Genomic DNA, 13,773 nt, shown 5'->3' on the forward strand with positions numbered 1-13,773 from the left:
CTGAGGTGCGGAATGTGAATGGGGAGACGGCCTCTTAGCATACCAACTGAATGGTAGTAAGCTGAGACCGGGGAATACACCCACCATCAAAACCGCCTCACCAACCGACACCACCATTACCAGCAGCACCTAACTAAGCCACCGAAACCTACCCCACCCACCCCCACCACCACCACCACTACTATCACCACCAACACCTACCTCTCCCACCAATACCACCACCAGAACCAACACCACCACCACTACTACTACCAGGACAAGCACCGACCTCACCCACCAATGCCACCACTGCTACCACTAACCACCACTAACTACAACACAAATACCATCCCCACAAACTACCCCCCCCCCCCCCCTCCTCTTTCAACACTACCAAAACTACTGCTGCCACGAACACCAACGGACCACCACAACAACAAAAAAATACAACCAATGCCACCAATACCCCCACCCCCTTCTCAAACACCCCCACACACAGAATCACCCCCACCATAACCACTCTAGAACCACCACCTTCGTCACAGCAACCTCCATCCCTACGTCCAACAGCCGCACCACCACGGCCCCCAATACGACCACCTCCTCTATCTCTGACCAGAGCTCCAGCCCTGGTCGGTATTCAGAGCAGGTAGAGACCTTCCGTGAGGTGGAGTCTACAAGTCTCCACGGCGACTTGGACCCGCGCCGTCAGACACTCAAAGCTAATTCGTGCCCTCTGGAGAGAGACAGCGAAATAGAGAGAATATAACAGAGAGGGAGAGATGAGGGAGTAAAGGTCTGATAATCTTTTTATTCAGATTTCGAAGACCTTTATTAAACCTTACAGTTAATTCTTATTGCATCAGGCACACGTATCAGCACAAAAACATCACACACAAGTAGTTTAACTATACAAATGCCATAGTACGCCAAAGGGCAAACGTTAGATAAAATCATGCTCATTAAAGTTATTTATTTAAAAAATTTATTTGTTATAAACGAATCTCCTTGCTCTTTATGATTTCCATCACAAACCTTGCGGTGTATATGGGTCACATGGTTGGCACAGGACTGACACAACTGGTATATGTTTTTCCAGGAACCCTGCCTTGTCGTCCTTTTTCGGCACAGTCACGTACATTCATGTGTGTTGTACACAGGCAGTCCAATCCCCAGCTAAAGACTAGGGTTATAACCCTAGTTATAACCCCCTAGCCTAGGGGTTATACAGCATAACAGTACATGTATTCATTGCCCGCTAGGAGAAAGAGCGGTGGATATGTGTTGTGTTTTACTAAATATGATGCGAAAAATAAATACCTCTTCCTAAGAAACACGGCTAGAGAGACAGAGAACAGAGGGAACAAAAGACCACTAGATAGAGGGATAGCAAACAAAAAGATCTGAACCACCACAAAGATTAGAAGGGTTGGAACGAGAAAGAAACACAAGAGGGGTACGGAAAAGCATGAATACAGAATAACGGGAGATAAATATAGAGATGGGGAGATACCACAAAGTAAGAGATAAGAAAAGACCACAAAGAGGAGAGCATCCAGAGGCTGTCCATTCAGAGAAGTAATAGAGATGTCCCTCCAGACGAACTGGGTGGTTTGAGGAGGGTGTGGTGAAGAGCCAGGCTTGGAGGGGGTGGTGTGGAGAGTGTGGGGTGGAGAGGATGGCGGGGCTGGATGTGGGCGGAATGGAGGTGAGATGGGTGTGATTGAGTGTCAGTGTCACTGAAGCAGTCTGAGGACTAGTGGTCCAGTTACACCTTCCACACACACACACACACACACACACACACACACACACACACACACACACACACACACACACACACACACACTAACAGACAGACACACACTAACGCAATAACACACACTAACACACACAATAACACACACACACACACACATACTAACAGACACACACACACACACACACACACATACTAACAGACAGACACACACTAACGCAATAACACACACTAACACACACAATAACACACACACACACATACTAACAGACACACACATACTTACAGACACACACATACTAACCGATCCACACAAGTTACACAAAACACACATGCACACACCATACTGCGTCTCCACCTCCTGCACGCCTTCCTGATAGGACTTAAGAAGTCATTCCAGGGAGCAATTCATGTTTGATGACTTTATTGATTTTCCTATAAACCCCCACTCTCTGCTCTTTTTCCCCTTTCCCTCTCTCTCCCCCTTCCCTCTCTCCCTCATTCTCGCCCTCCCTTTCTCTTCTCCTTCTCCCCTCTCCCTTCATCTATTTGCTAGTTTTGCCTCTCCCCATTGCTCTTGCCTCTGCCATTCCCCTATTCAGTCAAGTGTAACCCCCCGCCCCCCATCTCCACACACTCACGCACGCACGCACGCACGCACGCACACGCACACACACACACACACACACACACACACACACACACACACACACACACTCACAAGAACGGTTGCCACTAACTACAACTCTTCTCTATAAATACCTCCATTAAGCAGACATTTTCAATCATCCATCGTTTTTTTTTTTTAAATGAAATGCACAACACACTCAATATATATATAAATATATATGAAAGTATGACTCTAAATGTTGTCAATCAAAAATTATTTGTTTTCAAGGTCATCCCATGCCTGCACTACCTACAGTTCATTCATTTCTATTTTTTATTCTGCCATTGTATTCAACCTTCAGTGAGGGCTTTCTATGAAAAGTGCTTGCGAGTTATGTTTCCTTAGCTCCCTAATACACAACCTTCCGCGGATGTAACGTAAAATAATCAATAGTAATAAAATAACAATAAATAATAAAATAATGAACAGTAAAGGTCACGACATATGAAAGACAGGAAACTACTTGTTGTTTTTGAGTTGTTATTCAGGAGGGAAAATGCGAAAAGTTCGCTTGTTTTTCTGTTATGCAGAATAAAAAAGCCTACCTTTTGTTTAAAAAGAAATCCAGGAGAGCAGCCTTTCAGTTTGAAGGTTTCTAATGATGCTGAATGATGTCATTGCGGCATAATGAAAAACACTTCTCAATCTCAATTCTGGACTTTGTTCTTGTATCAAGTGGTGATTAAGGGGTGGGTGGAAACTTGAAGAAAGACCTTCCCTATAAGTGGAAGACAGACAGAGGGGGAGGACTTTTTAAATAAATAAATCCAGCAGTGATGGCCACAAATGTGTTTTTGGAATGAGTCATGCAGACCTCGATCGCCACAAGCTGTCACTGGAAGACGGAAAAGACAAAGCAGCAAACAAGTTGCTCTCTCTCTCTATCTTTCTCTCTCTCTCACTCTTGGTCATTCTCTCCATCATTTCTTCTCTCACCCACTCTCTCTGTCGTTATCTCAGTCGTTCCTTCTCTTTCACTCTCTCTCTATCTCTCCCTCTCTCTCTGCCTGTATTGGGGTGGTGGTAGCTCCTAACTGCAGCCACTGGCCACTATTAGGGACAGGGTTATTGATAAGAGGAGGGTGGGTGGACAGGCCTGATGGGCTGATGCTTTGGACACTCACATTTAACTAGGGGGAGATGCAGTGGACACACAAGATCAGTACATCCTGTGGCTTCCACAGATACTGGCCAGGGAATGGAGAATTTCATTTTTCTGCATAAAGAAATAAGCAAAGAAATATATATTATTTTACAGGAGTCCCTGCATAGCTTTTTACTCCGTTTTACTCTAGTATTAATTCCAAAGTCCAAGGACTCCATCTCTATGAAATGTTCAGGATTTCCCGACGGAAAACATGGATTCACACTCCAGGCCACCCTGGAGGTATGACTGAGTGGTCGACCTCCAGGGAATGATAGTGAGACATAGACAGTTTCTGTTTGACAAGGACCAATAACAACATCTGAAGGTCACATCCACCAACCATAAGGGCAACAGGGTTGACTTTCTGAAAATGGACTGGTTGAAACCGGACATTTAATCACTGCTACAAGCTGCTACACTGGAACACTCCGAGTCGTACAATAAGGCCCAGCGTTTGCTGGATTTACAGTTTTAAGTGCATCTAGTTTCATTCACTTCAACCATCTTAAATGATATGTCTGAGTCTATAAAACGGCTTTCAATATTTTAAAGAGCAACGGGATGTGTGATTCCTCTACCAAATGAGAAAAGGCCATGTGGTGCTTAAAACTATAACGAGACGCAGGGGTGGCAGCTCCGGTAATGCAGAGATATGACTTGTTTACATTGGAAGTTTATTGATGGCTTGTTTATTCGAGCTACTTTATGACAGACCTCTGTTGAGATACAAATGTTTATTAGTTGTTTTAAAGGGATAGATCTGTAGGCACATGAGGTCTTTGCCAGGTAAGTGGAGATGCTGTTTATATGGGCTTATTGATTTGAGTCGAAGATGGTAGTGTGTAATGTTGACACACTCCTCATGAATCTTGGATTCAAGGCAAATCTTTTAATGTTAAATTCAATCTACAACATGCATACACATTGACAGTCCAGGGTTAAAACACTGATAATATGTTCCACCTAAAACTGTATATATATATGTGTGTGTGTGTGCGTGTGTATATACATGTGTGTGATATATGCACGGATAGATACATGCATATATTGTGTCTGAAAGCTGCCCTCCCTATTCTTAATCATTCTGCTCTTACTTTGCATATATTTCTTGACAAATCCTCCTTAAGCCAATTTTTCATATTGTTTGGTGTTGGGTTGAGGAAAACAAACAAGGAGCTGAGCGCGGTTGGAACCTGAGGCGAAATGATCAAAGCAAACGTGTGGACCAGGAGGGCTGAGATAAGCATGTCACAACAGTGGAGAACAGACGCGAGAGCAGCACAGAGACTGATAGCCGGGAATGGAAGGGAACCAAGCATGGGGAAAGAGGTATGTTATCAACATAGTCCCACAAAGAGGAGAATGAAAAAATTGCATTACATTGTAAACAGTGTACTCAGACAAGGCTCCCGAACTTTTGCTCACGGCCAAGTTTTGAAAAGGAAGGAGACAGAGAGAGAGAGGCATACAGAGGGAGAGACAGAGAGGGAGGCAAATAGAGCAAGAGAGAGAGAACGGCAGGGGAATGGAGAGAGAGATGGAGAGAGTGACAGAAAGGGAGAGAGACAAAGAGGGAGGGGGAGAGAGAGAGGCAGAGAGAGACGGTGAGGGAGAACAATGCTACCAAGAGCAAGACGACCAAGCAGGAGACAAATAGTCTAAGAAAAATCTTACCTCAAAAGTTTATATAATCTCAACAAAGACAGTTTGCCAAATAAAGCTACGCTTTGTAGCATGTGAGGAGTAATAGGAGGCAGGGAGCAGGGGTTCACATTAGTAAGCAGCTTAAGAAACTGCTACTGAGAGTTGGGTCACATACAGGTTATGGGAGGAATAGACAACCTAGTGTCAAAATGTCTTCACTAAAAAGCAAGGTAGACACACATGATCCACTGAATGAGGCTGACTATAAATACTGTTACTGTTAAATCCCAGAATGAACACTGACCACTGTAGTACTAATTCACTGACAACTGTAGAGCCAACTCATTAGCAACTGTGGTTGTTACAACCTTGGTACTAACTCACAACCTTAATATTAAAACACTAACAACTGTTCTAGTTCTTACTTCTAACTTAAGTTCTAACTTATTAACAACTGTGTTACTTACTCACTAGCAACTGTGGTACTAACAAACTGATATTAGTACTAACTCAATGATGACTGTAGTACTAACTCTAACGACTATAGTACTAACTCAGTAACGGCTATAGTAGTAACTCATCAACTACTGCAGTACTAACAACTGTAATTCTAACTCGCCAACAACTGTAGTACTAACTCACTAAAGGCAATAGTAGTAACTCACCAACGACTGCAGTACTAACAACTGTAGTACTAACTCACTAACAACTAGTACTGACAACTGTAGTACTAACTCGCTGACAACTGGTGGCAGTCACGTGCTTTTGTAGATGGGATGAAATTCTCTGAATCTCTGCACCATGCATGTGACACAGGGATGGATCGACTTATATCCAAATTCCGAAGCAGGTATGAATGACAGCAAAACCTACGCACGCGTGCACACACGTGACACGCACAGACAACATCCGTCTTGGTTACGCATGTATCCACTCTTGTGTGCAGGTTTTAAACTACACTTAATGTAAAGCCCAGACATAGAGAAGGCTCCCCCCGTTTCTCCATCTCCCTCCTCATGTGCTTTCAGATATGCACATGAGGAGGTGTGCAGTCACAACGTCATGCACATGCACCGCTCCCCGCCACAGATCTGAGAGCCTGCAGACGTCTCCTTAACCCTTCAGCTCCCATCTGGGATGATCCCAGCCTACGACTGCGCCCCACTGGGCCTGGCGCCTCCAAGCAGCCGTGACAGCGGAGAGGTTTAGGGGATCTCAGGCGCAGAAAGAGAGAGACACGAGTCGTTGACGGAAGGAGATTGGTTTCACGCCTGGGGAGGCCGGGTTGAAGAGGGGGGTAAGACGTTCCCTTTAGCTCCCATTTTCCCCCTGGTTCTGATCGGGAAACTCGCGATAGTCTTGTTTAGCTTGGAGAAAATCCCTTTGGGCGATAGGAAAGCCCCTTTCACAAGATGATGGACTAAATGGTTGCGTTTACACCTCCCTCAGCAGAGTGTAAGCACTAAGGTGCCCACCGCCAAGTCCCTCCTTTCTGGGAACACCACAGAACAAATGAGGACTGCTAAAGGAAGGCTAGGCTGTCTGTGAGCCCTGGACAAGTGTGGTATGGGTACCAAAAAAGACCCAGCAAAAGCGTGTGTGTGTAATGGCTTTGTCTAGACTGAAGTAATGAGCTGTACACTTGCCAACCAATTGACTGCTCTAAATACAAATAACACTCTGCTGTTACAGAGATGGTCTTTAGCTAAAGTTAACCTCACATCGTGAACACTCTGCTGTAATCGAGATGGTCTTTATCCAACGTTGACCTTACCTTGTGAACGTCAGCTCAGAGCCAGCCAAAACTCCCAATGTCGTTATGTGTGGAGATTGAAAAGCTGTGAACCGTTTGCCTCTGTGAGATTTAGCAGAGTCTAAATCAGCAACGAGTGTTTGGAATCATTGCATAGAAATTGCCAATCTTCCCGCTGACAGTCTAATTTGTTTAGGTCACTGATATGGATGATGCATTACCACGGGCAGAATGGTAAACAACAAAGATTACAGGCAGAAATGGTCCAAGCGAGACAAGATGGGCATGCTGTATAGCTGCTGTATTTGTGGCTTCCTTGAATCATTGACAAAAAAACTAAAAGAAACAACCAGAGCTTCTTCTGTGGCAGGTCTGGTCTTATTGACTCAAGTCAACGAGGCTCTGCCACTTGCTAGAACATTGGCATTGTGCATGTGTCTGTGTGTGTGTGTTTGGTTCTTTGTGTCTTTCTGTGTCAGTTACAGCACTACATCTACTGTCACGACTTCACTTCCCCCAGGGGGCATTGCATCAGATTGCTTCCTTTGTGATGTGACTGACTGTTACACAAAGACCCAATGGACCCCCGTCCGACCCCCCCCCCCTCCCACGTTCCGTATTTTGCCTCTGAAATCGTAACCATATCCAATGGAATTGGAGGCATCTGCGTTGGAAACAGCAACACGAGACTGAGCAGAGGAAGAAGAAGAGCCGGAGATGCTTTGCTGTATTGACGGCTAACAGGAATTAGCGTACCGCCCTTTTTAATTCCTGCAGCTAGCGTAGCAGGTCTTTGCATATCCATGGGCCTCAAACGTTTCAGTGTATGCTAATTGATTACACTCTGTGTGTGTGTGTGTGTGTGTGTTTTTGTACGGTATATATATGCAGTGCGTTACGTTTTAGCAGCAGGGATGTCACCGCACGGCATGCCGTCATATTGTGTAGGGCTTCTGTCGTGCCTGAGGGGCTACGTGTAGATCCTCCCGGAATAAATTGCTCACCTTTACGTAAACACCCAAGCACGCCTTTGGCCTCAAATCCCATTATGTTCCGGGAAGCCAGAGCAAGAAGGCTTTTGAATATGGAGGAAGTAGTGGTGGCGAGAGAGAGAGAGAGAGAGAGAGAGAGAGAGAGAGAGAGAGAGAGAGAGAGAGAGAGAGAGAGAGAGAGAGAGAGAGAGAGAGAGAGAAAGAGAGAGGGGACATGCTGTGAGACAGAGGATGGACCATATATTAGCATAGTACCACAGGGATCAAGTGTACATGCACACCATGTGTTCCTCTGTCCTCCGGTAAGCGGGGAAGGACATGACTGCATTGTTGTCGCAACAGAAGGCAAATTGAATCAGCAAATGTTTTAGCCCGCATTCGTAATGTCAGTGTAAGTGGTCAGGTTCTGTCTGGCGAAAGAGGTCTTTAAGGACGGGTCTGACCCGATAGTTCAGAACCGCCTGCCACAAGTTCACTGAGGGAAACCCAAAGATTTTGCACCCACTGCACATTCCATTTCGGCAGGATAATTCAACGCACAGTGCTATCTGGAGCATGTCACTAGGAAATTACCAGTCTGCTTCCCCCCCCCCCCCCCCCCCCCCCCCCGACACACACACACACACCCAGAAAGCCTCACTCTATGTAAAGCTTAACCTAACAATAGCATGCTAGGCGTTAGATTCATCAGTGGCCTCAATGTCAGCAGCAAAATATTAATAAGCACCACCCCAAATTAAATTGGTCACAAGCCATTTCACAGTTAATCACATTATATATAATAGAAGATCCACATCACTGGTTTATCGTAGTCTATATAATGGAAGATATATCAGTCAACTTACATTGTGACGTGAGTGAAAACTCAACAATCAAGGGTGAGAGACGGCGTGGTCATCACAGTGATTTCACTCACACAAAAGTGGATCACGTTTGGTGAAGATGAATACCCGCCCGTGGCACTGGTTTTTGTGTGTGCGTGATTCCACCTCATCTACCTGGCCGTCGCGATCAATGAAGCCTTTGTGTAAAACGCAGAAGAGTGAGGGTAGATCAGGCTCCATCTGCCGTCTGTATGCACGGGCGCCACTTTGTCACGTTGCCTCTCTTAACACACAGCCCATATAAACCAGAGGATCCGTTAATGCCGCGCCACGCCACATCAGTCACAGTTTCATTAAGTCTGAAATTACATATTGATAGACCGTTGTCGTTTGGGTGCAGCTTTTCACTCATTGTGCTCTTTTACTTGCATTGATTTCCCCCCACCCTCCCACCCCCTCCGCTTCTTTTTCTTCATGTGATGGGGGTGGAGCGGGGGGGGGGTCAAAGGTCGAGGAAGAAAGCATTTGTGTTAAATCAGTCACAGGGACGCATGTGTTCCTGGCTGATAAAAACAGCCACCCGATTAATTGCTACACATAGCATGAAGATTAACAGGCTTCTGCCAAGGCATGGAACTGCTTGGGTTTCCTTCTGCATTGAGTTCCAGTCAATGAACATCCACTAAACAGCAACAGTAATATAAATCGATACATAAATATCTATATATATATATATATATATATATATATATAGATAACTACAACTATATAGATAACTATATATATATATAGATGACTATATATATATATAGATGACTATATATATATATAGATGACTATATATATATATATATATATATATATATATATATATATATATATATATATATATAGTTATCTATCTATATATGTATAGTATATCTTTAAAGGTAGGAATATATATCTCTACAGTATACCTAGCTAGATATTGGTCGTCCTACAAATGTTCTTCAGTTTGAAGGGTGCTATTAAAAAAAATATATATATATAACCTGTGAAATAAGCAACCTTTCCACCTGTGAAACGAGAAATATACAACCTGTGGAGGGAAATGGAAGAGGCAAATGTTCATAGCAGTGGAGGCCTGTGTACATGATGAAGATAGTCTTAATTAATTTGCTGTCAACACCCTTCCTTGGCCCTTCTTCACCAACTCTCTTCTCCTGCTCTGTTTTTTTATGATCATTTTATCCAGCGCTTATTTAATTTTTGTACGCCGAGTGTCGCAGTCCTCGAAGCCACCGGCAGTTTAATTAACTTCCTATCTCCTCGTGTGCCAGCATAGAGCCGTGTCTACCCGGTGCAGAGAGAGGGGCGAGCAACCAGGACCGAGAGGAGAGAGAGGGACACAGAGAGAGAGGGAGAGAGAGAGGGGGACAGAGAGAGAGGGAGGGGGACAGAGAGAGGGGGACAGAGAGAGAGGGAGGGGGACAGAGAGAGGGGGACAGAGAGAGAGAGAGAGGGAGAGGGACAGAGAGAGAGGGAGGGAAGGAGAGAGAAAAGGAGAGAGAGAGAGAGAGGGACAGAGAGAGAGAGAGAGCGAGAGAGGGAGAGAGAGAGAGGGAGAGAGGGAGAGAGAGAGTGAGTTTTTCCTGGGACCTTCAGTGATGAGTGACATCTCACAGAGGTGTTAAACCCAGATGGTCTCGATAGTTCAAGACCCCAGAGAAAGGAGGAAGAGGGGGGCTATGGTCTTGGCACCAGAGAGAAAAGTGGGGGGAAGGGGGACTACGGTCACCATGAAAGACCCCAGCGAAGTCATCGATCTTCTCTAGAACTTCTAATCCTATCTTGATGAGCACTTTAAAGACCAGCGACTGGACGTCAACACTCTTCATAGTCGACCGACTAGAGGTCGGCACTCTTTATAGACAACCTACTGGAGTAGACACTCTCTGCAGCATCATGTTATCTCCATTGATAGAGGAGTCACATCTTGACAGGTCAAACCACCTGGTCCAAATGCACACGCTGTCACTTGACATTTATTTTCTCTCTGGAAATATACAATGTATTCCTCCTCATGATTTGTGTCAGATGGAGTGAGACATGATGTACCCCAGCGACACAGACCCAACGATGAAATCGTTATTTAATAAAAAGAAAACATTCAGATAAATGGTAAAAATGGTGTCCTAGACGGTGGAGTGAGGGGTTAAACTATTTGGGGTTCATTTCGTATGTCCCTGCTAGACGCAGCACCAAGAATTTGAGCAAAAACATTTGCTAAAAGTGATGAAAGTCAAGGAGGCCTGACAGAGTGAGAGAGAAATATGTTCGGAATAGACGGGGCCAAAATCACGTCTTTTAATTAAATATGCTTCGGTTTAATAAGCTGAAAGAAAGTTCTGCTTTTACAGACTTTTGCAGGGCATTGTCGAGGAAAGTGCAAGGTCCAGAGTGTGTGCGAGGCTGGGGTGAGTGTGAAAGTGGAGAGATGGAGGTCGAGGGGGGGGGGGGGGGGGGGGGGGGGTCGGAGAGTTTCCGGTGTAAGAAATAGAAGTGCTTGTCCACTGCTCAAATGTAATTTTCTCTCATTGTCCAGAACAACCGTTTTAATTAACAGAGATTGAAAGCGTAACGTGGTTATGTAGGCCCTGAAGGTCTTCAGAGGGCCTGATGTGAGAGAGAGAGAGAGAGAGAGAGAGAGAGAGAGAGAGAGAGAGAGAGAGAGAGAGAGAGAGAGAGAGAGAGAGAGAGAGAGAGAGAGAGAGAGAGAGAGAGAGAGAGAGAGAGAGAGGTTCATAATTCAATGGGCGTAACGCGACATTAGCAGCGAGGACAGAGGTGGGTGCCGGGCGAGGAGAGGAAGTGAAGCAGCATGGTGGGTTCTAAATAGGAATGGATCCACACAGGAAGTGTGTGTGTGTGTTAGAGGTACTTAGCGAAGGGGTGTGTGGGGCGGCGTGGAGGGTCTAGCTAAATGTCTGTTCCTATGAGAACAGCGGTGTGAAGACTCACACGGCGTGGGGGCTTATCCACGAGAGGCGACACACAGATGGGCATCCGGAGAAGGGGGAGCCATTAGATGGCCATGTTAACCTTTCACAACCTTTCTTAGAACTGATGCCCTGCTGGTCGCCAGTCCACCGGGTCCTCTGTCATGGGCTGCTGTTATTTGGGCGTTTTGTAATCCCTGCTGCTATCGATTTCCCCCCAATTCCCCTCGTTCCCTTATGCACACACGCACACATAATTATCGAGTGTCTAACACACACAGAAACACACACACACACACACAAGGACATACGATGATGGATAGAACATTTGATTTGATTGAGCAATTACTTTGGGTTTTTAATGCACACACGCGTACGTGCTTGCTTGAATGCATGCAGACACATACCCACAGACAAAGTTATACAGAAATACACTCACTCCTACACACACACACAAAAACAGGCATGACACATACCCAGACAAGCACACACACAGGTAGCTAAAAACTAGCAAAAAATCAACTATTGTACAAGCTTTATTGATTTTCTGAATTATCATGAAAGAAAATAACTCCGACCACTGTATACCTTTCTTCCACCTCTTTCCATTTCTTTTGTTGTTACCATAGGCTCAACACATGTTGTAACCTGGCAACCAAAAAACCCTTGCAACAAAAGGCAAAAGGTCAGGCTGATCCCGGAGCATTGAATGGGGAGCATGAATCAATAAATATACAATCCAGAGACCGTTGTGACACACACAAGCCCATCTGCTTTATGGCCACAATACGGCATATATGGACCGGATTGTACCCTAGCGGGCTGTAAATATGTCTCCCAAGGAACTTACAGTATGTACACATTTCCATACAACCGTGTTTATGTGACAAAGGCTTCCTATTCTGGCAGACAGGAAGCAAACTCGAGGGCTGCTAGATTGGAAATACTTTAGCAAGTTGGCATGAACTAAATAATTACCTCTAACTTATTTTGGGGGATCGGTGGGCTAGTTGTCGTCCTTGGAAAAAAAGGTAAATAGATTTATGTATATGTTAATGCGATCGCCCTTACATTTAACTTTAGCAAAGTCAAGAAAACGAAATGTTAAGGCATAGCTTGGGGGGGAAATAGGGAAAATTAATGTTTAAGTCTGGAAACAACTCTGTTTAATATCCACGGTAAAACAATTTATAGATATGGGCTTTTGTCGCCATTTCAGCAAATCTGAAAGTAAAACATGTCCATCCTCTGCTAATAAATATTAAATTGCCTTCCCCCTCCATGTCCTATTAAATCCTTAACCTATTTAATTCCCAATCTTCTCACTACCTTTTATGTGCTCCAGAAATGGCCTCATTTGAATGCAGATTGAGTGATGGAGTTGTGGCCTCCAGATAAACGTTGGACAATGAGAAACTATTCAACATGTTTTCTGTATAAGAAAAAAAAAAAAAAGTTGTAAATGAAAATGTTTGTTATGTTTTTGGCAGTAGTCTTGATAGCATGAATAAATTCAAACATTTCCCCTTCAGTCGGCGATCAAACCAACATAATCGGCCAACAATAATTCATTCCTTTATGGAAACCCAAAGTGGAACACACAGTGGACAACAAATGTTACTCGCTAGACAATCCTGTTCCACTGACATGCTGTTCTCTGCTAGACTCTTGCCCAGCACCTTAAGGATGGGCAAGGACAGTGGCCGGCATTTGTACTTTCCTTCAATCTATAGCGATGTTTACACGAGATACATATCTACAACCATTTTAGAAATTCGATGCTAAGGGCAAAACACGTTCAAAACCATCTCAGCCTGTTTATATGTAGGGACAGTTTAGAACTCCCCGCTATATTGTAAGTAGTATTGGCTAAGACAGGGAGGGGAGGGGTCCAGGGAGGGGGTCTGGGTAGGGTGGTGGTCACCTGTGAGGTCTGGTCCAGGGAGGGGGTCTGGGTAGAGTGGTGGTCAGCTGTGAGGTCTGGTCCAGGGAGGGGGTCTGGGTAGAGTGGTGGTCACCTGTGAGGT

The sequence above is a fragment of the Gadus morhua genome, chromosome 11 (genome assembly GCF_902167405.1).
Source record: "Gadus morhua chromosome 11, gadMor3.0, whole genome shotgun sequence".
NCBI lineage: Eukaryota > Metazoa > Chordata > Actinopteri > Gadiformes > Gadidae > Gadus > Gadus morhua.